Here is a 9,282-nt window from a genome sequence, read left to right on the forward strand (position 1 = left end):
TGTGCATCAGTACCTAACGTTCTCATTCAATCCTGTGGTCTCTTGCTGATTTCAATTAAAAATCATATTGACCACTGTAGTAAGGCATTTGCTTTTCCCACTGGTAGACTTATGCAAGGGATGCAGTAAGACTGATCCAAGTAATGTTCAGTGGTGCATTAGATTGCTCTAGGCCTTGGCTCTGGATGCTGGTGACCAGGTGCTGGCTGCTGAAGAAAGTTTTGCTGATAGCTTGTAATCCACCTTAGTTATCTTCAGCTCATTGCCACTTGGAGAAAAAAGAATAGATGTTGGATGGTTTAGACTGCAAAATGCACAACTAGCTCTTTGTAGATGGTAAGCTGATTTTTCTTGAGAAATGATATGCTGTTGTGTCAGACCTGAAACCTGTCTACTCCACACTCCTGGGTTTCTATTACATCAGTCTAAACTCCCTCCCACTTGGTTTGGACAGATTAGATGCTGAGCCAGCAAGTATGAGAGCAGAGGTGGAGCTCTGAAAACAAACTCTGGTAACTCAGATTTAAGGTAACCTTAATACTAGACCACAAAGGAAACAAAGGCTGCACTGAAATCAGCAGCATGTCCTTGGTTGGTTGAAATGGGGCTTGTTTTCTCATTGCTAATTATCAGCCACCGAAATATGTTAATGTCAGGTGCAGGGCAACATCATTCCCTACCAACAGGTCTCTTAGTGAGGAATAAGAGACCCAGACCATGACATGCTAATGAACTATTAACAGGTTTAACTGGAAATATACAAAACAATTAGTTTGTTTCTGGTGCTCAGTAAACACATGTTATTTAAGAGTGAACTGATCCTGCAGTAGATAATAAACCAATCAACTTGAAATAGTTTTGTTGCATTAGTATCTCTCACAGCCATGGGTTACCCTAGCAGAAGTCTGTGCAATGTCATGAGAGTGTCATGAGAGCTGTGAATGGAGGAGGGCTGTTAAGAAAAGTAATTAATGTTATTGAAAATAGAATTTGGTTCTGTGAGGTGGGAGCACTGATTGAACACAAGAAACACCTGAGCTTCATTACATTTTGTTGTACAATGGAGATAGATAGATATGATAACACTGCAGACAAATTGTGATAGAAAAGAGTCACTGGAGTAGAGATTTCTGGTATGTTTGATTTATAGCAGCTTTGGAAGGATGTTGAATAGTTTCTATGTGAAATAGCTGTTCTGTACTACACCTACAAAGTTATCAAAGGAAAAACTCTAAGCTCATGTTCAAATTAAATGTCATTTTAAAATGTAGAGTAACAGCTTAGCTTTGTCATCTGAACTTGGTTAATAAATTGGCTTTTTCCAATTTACAAAAATGTTTTACTTTAAATTACAACAAATACGAATATTTAATAATGGTTTTCTAAGCCTTAGGCACCTTTTGGAACTCTGGAAACTATGGATGTACTTTGTCCTTACTAAGTAGATAAAGTTGCTGTAAAATGTATATGGTAGGTGCTTGTGCTTATAGTGAATGCCTGCAGCTGTTCGTAGGTCTTCTGTTGCAATGTTAGAAAAGCTTCACCTGCTTTCCTAAGCCAAATATATCTATAATTTTTGTTGGGGCAGGAATGGGATTGATACTTTCTTCCTCTTTGTTTCCTAAAAGTTATGGGTTGATGTGTGCAAGTCAATAAATACTGCTTAACTTTCTCATCTCTTGGCAGATTTGTAACATCGATTAACCAGTAGTGGTCTCTGCTCTTCAGCATCCAGGTATTGTCAGGGCAGTGTGAATGGGAAGCTAAAGGGTAGTGTTAACTCTGAGGTGCCAGCATGAGGAAAAATTGTGAAAGATAGGCAGACACCTATGGATGTGTATAGAGATGAGATCTACAGAGACAGAAGGGAAAATGTCTGCAACCTGCTTTGGTAAAAGAGGAACAAACTTATTTCTTGTTGTGGTTTGGGAGGAAAGAAAAAACAGCCATTAGAAGCACAATCTTTTCTTTTTGCTTGCAGAGACTTTTAATTTCAAAAGGATCTACCTTTGTTTAAATAAGGGTAAAGTAACACTAAGCTGCTTTGAGTAAAAACAATTCTTTTTTTGTTCTGTCAGTGAACCAAAAAATCAATTTGCTTTTTCGGCTTAGCTGTTGAGTAATATGACTTTTTATTTGCTTTCCTGACTGTAAATACATTTTAATTCTACTCTAATTTTCTTTTGTCTCTCAGGGTTTTTCCACTCCAGTTCTCTATGTGTGATATGTGAACTATATGGACAAGATAAGGGCATTGCTCATCCAGAGTGTGACAGGCTGGCATTAACCTGCCCAGAATTTAAGTCTGATGCTTTGTTTGGATGAATTATAAATCTGGTCTCTAAAAGCATCTCAACAAGAAGACGAAGCCCTTCACTTTCCTCTAACAACAATGTAGAGTAACGAAATCTGACCCCTTGCAGGCTCAGTAATGCATAGTCAACACAGAAGCACGAGTGCGATGTTACAGAGTGCTCTTGGAAGGATGGAACATGTTGTTCTTGTGCTCTGGTTACTAGGCTTTGGTGGTGGTGGTTTGGATATTAAAAATCCATTAACTCAATAGCAATGATACTAAGAAGGTTTATTCACTGCTTCTACCTGAACATTCTGTATATTCTCCCTTGCTGCTTTCCCTCAGGCTGGCTGTTTGGCAGTGGAGGTAGTGGTAACATTGCTGGTTCAGCACTGGTGTGGCTGACTGAGGAAAGCGCAAATGACAAATCTGGTCTGTGGAGATCTAGTTTAGGCTTCTGCATTGTTCTTTAAACTGGTGCTCCTTGACCTTAATTTCAACTCAGATCCATGTGTGCTTTAATTTATTATCCTCTAAAGTAGTGCTTAAGGATTCAATTGTGCACATGGAGAGTGCTAGGAAAAAGCTGGGTTCATTTGGAGATGGAAAGCTGTGCTGATAATTTGCAGTTAATGCTGCTCACAGGTGCTTGCATTTGTGGATTTTTATTTTCTCTTAATTGCACTAGATGGCAGTGGAGGTGAAAGGGATTTTCTGGGGTGCTGCCAACAGAAGCTGCTAAATCTAATGGCTGCAGACACGGGTTCTGGTTGTCCTCTTTATGTTGTTAGACCCTAGGGATCTAGCTGCTGAGCTGTACTGCCAGGTGGAAGAATAGCACGTGCTTCTGGTTGGAGAGGGAACGTGGGTTGCAGCTCTGTGCCCAAACAGAGACAGTGCGTGGTGGCAGCCCCCAGTGTGGTGTATGAGGATTAGCTGCAATGGGACGTGACAGACTCCCAGGAAAGGGGCTGCTGAAGGGACTTACTTCTTTTTAGTTTTTGGTTCAAGTACTCCCTGTGACTTCTGTTAGTTTTGATCAATCCTTAGTTTCCTTACAGTTCTGCTGGTGTTCGCTAGCTTGTGACTGCTGAACTGCCTTCTTTGAGCCTTTTGAAAGCTATTTGTTTCCATCTCTGACAATGTGTTGTTGCTTTTCCTCTTGAAAGTCTGCACAACTTCTGCAGTTAAGCTTTCTCTGTGGCTAAAGCCAGCTGGCAGAAGGCCAGAACTCTTCAACCATCCTTTGTCTGATCAATGTCCTAAATCTCAGTGGAATGAGGGAGTGGTCAAAGCTCATCTTGGGATTTTAGTAGAGCATGTGCCCTGCTGATGGCCAGTAGGTTGGAGTACAGTCATCAGCTCTGGGGGAAGCAAGCTTGCTTCTCCTGGGGATCTGGGATAATGAGGTTTCAATAAGCTAATTCTCTGAATTGCCCATATCCACCAAATCAAAGGTCCTTGTCATGTTCCTAGAGGTCATTAGTGGGTGGGGACACCTGGAAACCCCTGACATTCAGAAGCTGGTAGCTAATGTTTTGGAAATTCATATTCATAGCCAGTATGGAAATTCCGGTGTGCAAATTGAATGGGGTTGTAAGGCACAACATCCACACAGATCACTGCAAGTGGGTGAAACAAACTCCCACTGGGAAATAAGCGATGCAGTGCCAGATGACAAGGAGAGGGTGGTGGGGAGTGAATCACAGGAGACAAACTTGTCTATGTTATTGTGGCAGAGGCTGACTGACAGATTGAAATGGAGATGGCAAATTTGAACTGGAACTGGCATAATTTCTCTACTGCCTCTGGTGCAATAGCAAAGGTGGAATTTCCCCTGTTGCAAGCAGCGCAGCAGGAAAAGATTAAGGCTGGGCACTTACATTGAATCAGGCACAGCATGAACTCCAGGAAGGCAGTTGTTGCTGCAGGGATAAATTTGGCCCGGTGAATGTCACATTAGCACATTCAGACCACAGAAATGCCCTTTCTGAAATTTTCTATTGATTTTTATGACAAATGGAATATCACAGAGTATGAACGCAAACACATTACTTCTGTTCTGCACAGATATTCCAAACTTTGCATAATAGCAGTGGGGCAGCTGTTGCAAGGGGACTGTCAGAATGATTCAGACAGGAGGAGGTTGATGTTGAAGTGCCTGTCATGGAGAGCTCTCCTGTAACTTGTCTGACTCATCCGATTTACGCATTGAATGCACAGCAAATAATTGCTGTGCTTTGCCAGACTTTTCATGACCAAGGCACAGTTGATGGCGTTAAGTGATTTCAGTGTGCATAATTGAGGATCAAATTATTGTGTGGCATTCATCCTTAATGTTGATTAAGAGTCGCACCCTATGTAATTTCACACTAATGAAGCACTCCATATTGCCAACTATTTGTACTGTTGAGAATAACTTACACTGCCACTATACACTGTATGCACTGACTATATACATTGGTTTACACTGACTTCTGTCCCTTGCCTCTCACCCCACCTCGTTCTCTGTGTGCAGTCCCTAAGGCTGCTAAATCTGATAGAAGTTACTGCTGTCAGTGGCAGCAGCTACACAGCCTGGCTGAGATATTCAGGTTGCTGTTGCAGGCAAAGATGATCTAGGAGAACCTAAATGGTCTCATTCCCTTTTCTCTTAAAGAAATGGAGCTTCTCGCATCTTCTGCCCTTTATCTCCACAGTATATGGGTCTGGTGGTGACTCCAGAGAGATGGCCAGTGTTAGGCTCAGGGGTTTGATAGAAAGGAGGGAAAAATGGGAAGGAATATGTAAAAGGCAAGTGAGTGGGGCAGAAATGTCATACATTCCAGGACAGAGTGGTGCTGATGGCAGCAGTTGAGAAGGGAATTTAATAACTGAGGCAGTGTTTACTATGAATTCCAGACTCCTGCCAAGGCAGTAACCAGAGTAGCTTGTCACACAAATGCTGTCTGCCTTCTGAATAGGTGTGATTGTCTACTCTACGGAATAAGTGATTGCAGTACAGCCTGCTGTTCTGAGCCCTCCATCTTGTGTTGTGCTTTTTCTGTCTTCCTCTGTTTCTTTCATGTTCTGTGGCATGCTGATCCTCAGGCCTTCCATCCTGGCCTGAAGTCAGTGCAATAGGGATGAGGCTTAGGAAGCTACCTGTGCTGCAGTGTAGGCACAGTCACCTGGACGCAAGAGGGGTGGCTTGTTCTCCCTTTTAGCAGCATTGTGACAGTGGTGGTGTACAGATCTGTTGGAGAATATTTGTAGCTGGCAAGTGTAGTTGCTTCAGGCAATTGTAAATACAATTTGTGTCATCAGGAAACAGCCAGGAGACTGGGACGGAGCCTGAGAATGTACGAGAGAAGACAAAAACTGAGTAGTGATGGCAGGAAAGTCAAACTGGGAGACAGAACAAAGAAGCAGCCTCCTGCAGCTGTATCCTACTGTGTTCAGAGAAACAAGACTGCGAGACTTGGAATCAGTTTATTTGCTAACAATGAATGTTATCTGTGTGTTCTTGTGACAGAAGCAAGTGGTGAGGACCCTGGGATGCTGCTTAGCTTCTCAGACTGCTGGGCAGCAGATTCTTACCCAAGATGGGTTGTGTGCAGTGGGACTGTCTCTAGGATCTTTTCTCTAACAACTGTGAACTGTTAGAACTCTAGACTGTTACTGGAGTTAGCCTTTGGGATTAGCTGTCAGAAGATATTAATTTGAATGGAAATTCATCTGTACAAACTTGCAAGACAGCTTTGATAATCTCATCCCTGGCTTCTGGGGAGCAAAGTACCAATAGGTCCTTCTGACCTGAGTGAGACCTTCAGTGGTTACCATCTCTAAAAATCTGCCAACACCTTTTCCCTCAAATTCATTTTAATATCTCACTCATACCGTGAGGTTTTGACATTATGCTAATGGATGCTAATAGGCTTGCAGAGGGATAGATGGAGGGTGAGCTTCATTACGCATTCATTAAAACTTTATATGTGCTTCTGAGGGCATTATGTACTGCAGTGGCTGGGTGGTGTCGGGGTGCATTCACCAGGGAACCATCAAACGTGTTAATCAGCGAATATTTGGGAGGGGTGAAGGCATCCTAAGGAGTGCTGATCCCCATGTGACAATCACAACTTCGGATGGGGAAGGTAGGTCTGTGCTGTGCAAGGCGGCTCTGTTAAAGGTGCTGGAGCTGGCTGGCACGATGATCCTGGATCTGGTTCTACAAGCGATGTAACCTTGTTATTGAGCCTTATGAGCTAGCTGACTAACTTAAATGGAGTGCTGTGCGGACTCGGCGAGGTGGCACAGGCATGGTAGCTGGCTTGTTAGCTGGTTAGGGGATGTCTAGGTAGTGCTGTGTTCTGTGGCACAGCTACCCCTGGAGAAACCATCTCTAGTCTCTGCGGGCAGGTCTGACTCTTTCAGATGAACTGGAGCCAAATGTTTAAATGCTGGAATGAGATCTGTGATTACTTCTAACAACAGTGAAGTCAAAATGATTCATGAACAGGATTAAATGGGCACTGGCAGTACCATATGAAGGAAGTAGGCAATGTAGTCTCCAGTGTATTCAAACTGTGTTTGACATGATATTCTATTGACTATTCAATTTTATTTTTTTCACATTTTGAGTGGTGTTTATCGAATAGGGAACTTTTATTCCCCTCTCTTAACTTGCACTTGCTGTGTGAACTAAAGCAAGTCATTTGAGCATGCTGTGTGTCAGCAAGTCATTTGAGCAATTTTTCTCCTTCTTTTACAATGAGACTAACACCTCTCGTAAGTTTGAAGTCAGTTGGTGTGTGATGCTGCTTAAAGGAATTTGGTCTTTAGGACTGGCTTCTGTGTAAACATTTAAATGCTAAATGAATTTGACTTTAGAGAACTGGAGATACAGCACTGCCGTTTTTCCAATATCCCAAAAATCTGAACTCCATCATCTGTGTGAACTACTTGAACATCTATCCTCCAGAGGCTGGAGCTGAGTCTCTGTAGTGGCTGGCACGGAACCAGGCAGTGGCAAAGCCTTTATTTCAGCCTGAGGTGGTGGCTGTTTTTTTGGGGGGGAGTTGGTTTCCAGCAGCTGTGTGGGACTTCTCAAAAACCTGGGCTGATTTTTCTCTCTGGTGGAAGATGGTGTTCAACTAACACGTGTGCTAATTTATTTTTTTGTTTGTAGTTTTCTGTTTCGTTTTTTTTAATTTGGCTCTATTGATTTTTTTTTTTTAATCAGCGTTTTAGAATGTATTTATAAGGGTCTTTAGAATGTCCTTAGTATGTCAGTGTGAGCAATGAAAGCACTTAGCTTTTATTGTCCCAACATAGGGAGATTTAATCCCTTGTGCTTAACAGATCAAACTAATCATGGCCCTGTACTGCATTTTGGTGAAATACATTACTGTCCAATATTGGCATCTCTACTGGAACTGAGGGCTGGGGAGGGCTTTTGCAGCTGAAGTGAAAATCATGTTTCAGCTCCTGCTTGTCCTGGTGTTTCATTTCAGTGTTTTTAGGGCAGTCTGGTAGGCTCCTGCTGTAATTAACAGCTTAACAGATGCATCTATTGTTCTTGTGTGCAGAAAACTCTTCAAGTGTGGTACTGCTGGTGTCCTGTCAGTGAAAGGAGATCTGCAATGAGAGTGGTTTTTTTCTCCCTTGAGATCTGATGACCTTTTTTTTAAATTATAGTCAGAGGAAATCTGTGCTTGTTACTTTTTGCAACAAGAGGCTTCTGTTCAAATCTAGCTCTTTCTATAAATCATTCACAAGCTATATAACGTACCAACCCTATTTGTACTCTAACCACTGCTTTAAAGTTCATACATAAACCTTACGGCAGTTTGATGATAAAATACTTAATTTAGCAGTTAAGATACCTCTTTGTTTTGTTTATGTAGAGAAGATGGATCTTTAAAAAATGGCATTACCAAAGCAGTTTGCAATTAAATGGCCATGAACCTGCATGCAGAGAAGAAGCCTAGTCAATGTTCTGGGAGAGAAAGGGGACAACAGCTGCTGCAGACCCTACCTGTGGCCTGATCTTTCATTAAACGTATTTTCCTGCAGTTGTGGGCCAGCTGAGGGAACTGATATGTCTTTTAAAACCCCTTCTCCTTTTTCCCTTCTCTAAGTTTGTCACTTCTCACCCATATCACTTCAGTTACCAGATTTATAGTGCAACCTCTGGTTGCACTACAAGCAGTTGTATGTTTGGTATAAATAAAGGGTACAGCAGCTGAGATGACATAGGGGAGCAGGAGTGGGCAAGCTGGGGAGGAGGAAAATGGTAGAAGGAGGCAGGATAGGCTGGAGACTAGTGATGCCAGTGATCCAGGAAACTGTAGCATCAGATAAAAAGCTGCTCTATAATCACACAGAACACTTTCTCAGTCAGCGGAGCAGGGTTAATAGTCCATCCCATTAGTTTTTTCTGTCTTGGAGAGCTTGGGAATATTTGAGTTGATTACTCCTGGTAGCACAGGAAGGAGGTACGGTGCCATGTCCTCTGTAATCACTGGCACTTCTGGAAAACAGCCTCCTTTCTCTGCACTGTTCATCATCTGCAGCAGTACCTGATGTAGTACGTTGGTTGTGGGGAAATTGTAGGATTGCTGAGCGTCGCACTCCAGTGTTCTCTGGCTCTTGAGTAGTGCTGTTTGGAGGAGCTGTAATTAAGCAGCCTGCTCAACCTCAGTGTTCTGCTAAATTTAGCCAAAAAACCTAATTAGGATCAAACCAGGTGGCGTAATGATTAGCTCATCTTTGCTGTGGCCCTGGAAGTGGGTCTGAAATGGCGAGAGTGACTTTATACTTGCTTTGCTGTGGGGCAGAACAGTTCGACTGATGAATCAGGCTTGAGATACCAAAGACGGTTTAGATTATCTGCATTTCATAACAGATGTCCTTCCATTATAGAGATGCCCACAGTGACTTGAGTTACGCTTGTCTTCCTCTGTTTGCCCCCCATGTCTAATTGGAGCTTCGTGTTAGAGCTGAGC

General features: G+C 42.5%; 1 long non-coding RNA gene across 1 annotated transcript; it reads left to right on the forward strand.

Annotated features, from left to right (window-relative positions):
• The first annotated feature begins 366 nt into the window (after positions 1-366).
• LOC109370181 lies at positions 367-3,215 on the forward strand. The gene is made up of 3 exons (XR_004161464.1): positions 367-528; positions 1,687-1,735; positions 2,195-3,215. It is a non-coding gene; the product is annotated as an uncharacterized LOC109370181 (long non-coding RNA).
• Positions 3,216-9,282: the final 6,067 nt, after the last annotated feature.

Source organism: Meleagris gallopavo, chromosome 16, assembly GCF_000146605.3.
Source record: "Meleagris gallopavo isolate NT-WF06-2002-E0010 breed Aviagen turkey brand Nicholas breeding stock chromosome 16, Turkey_5.1, whole genome shotgun sequence".
Lineage (NCBI taxonomy): Eukaryota > Metazoa > Chordata > Aves > Galliformes > Phasianidae > Meleagris > Meleagris gallopavo.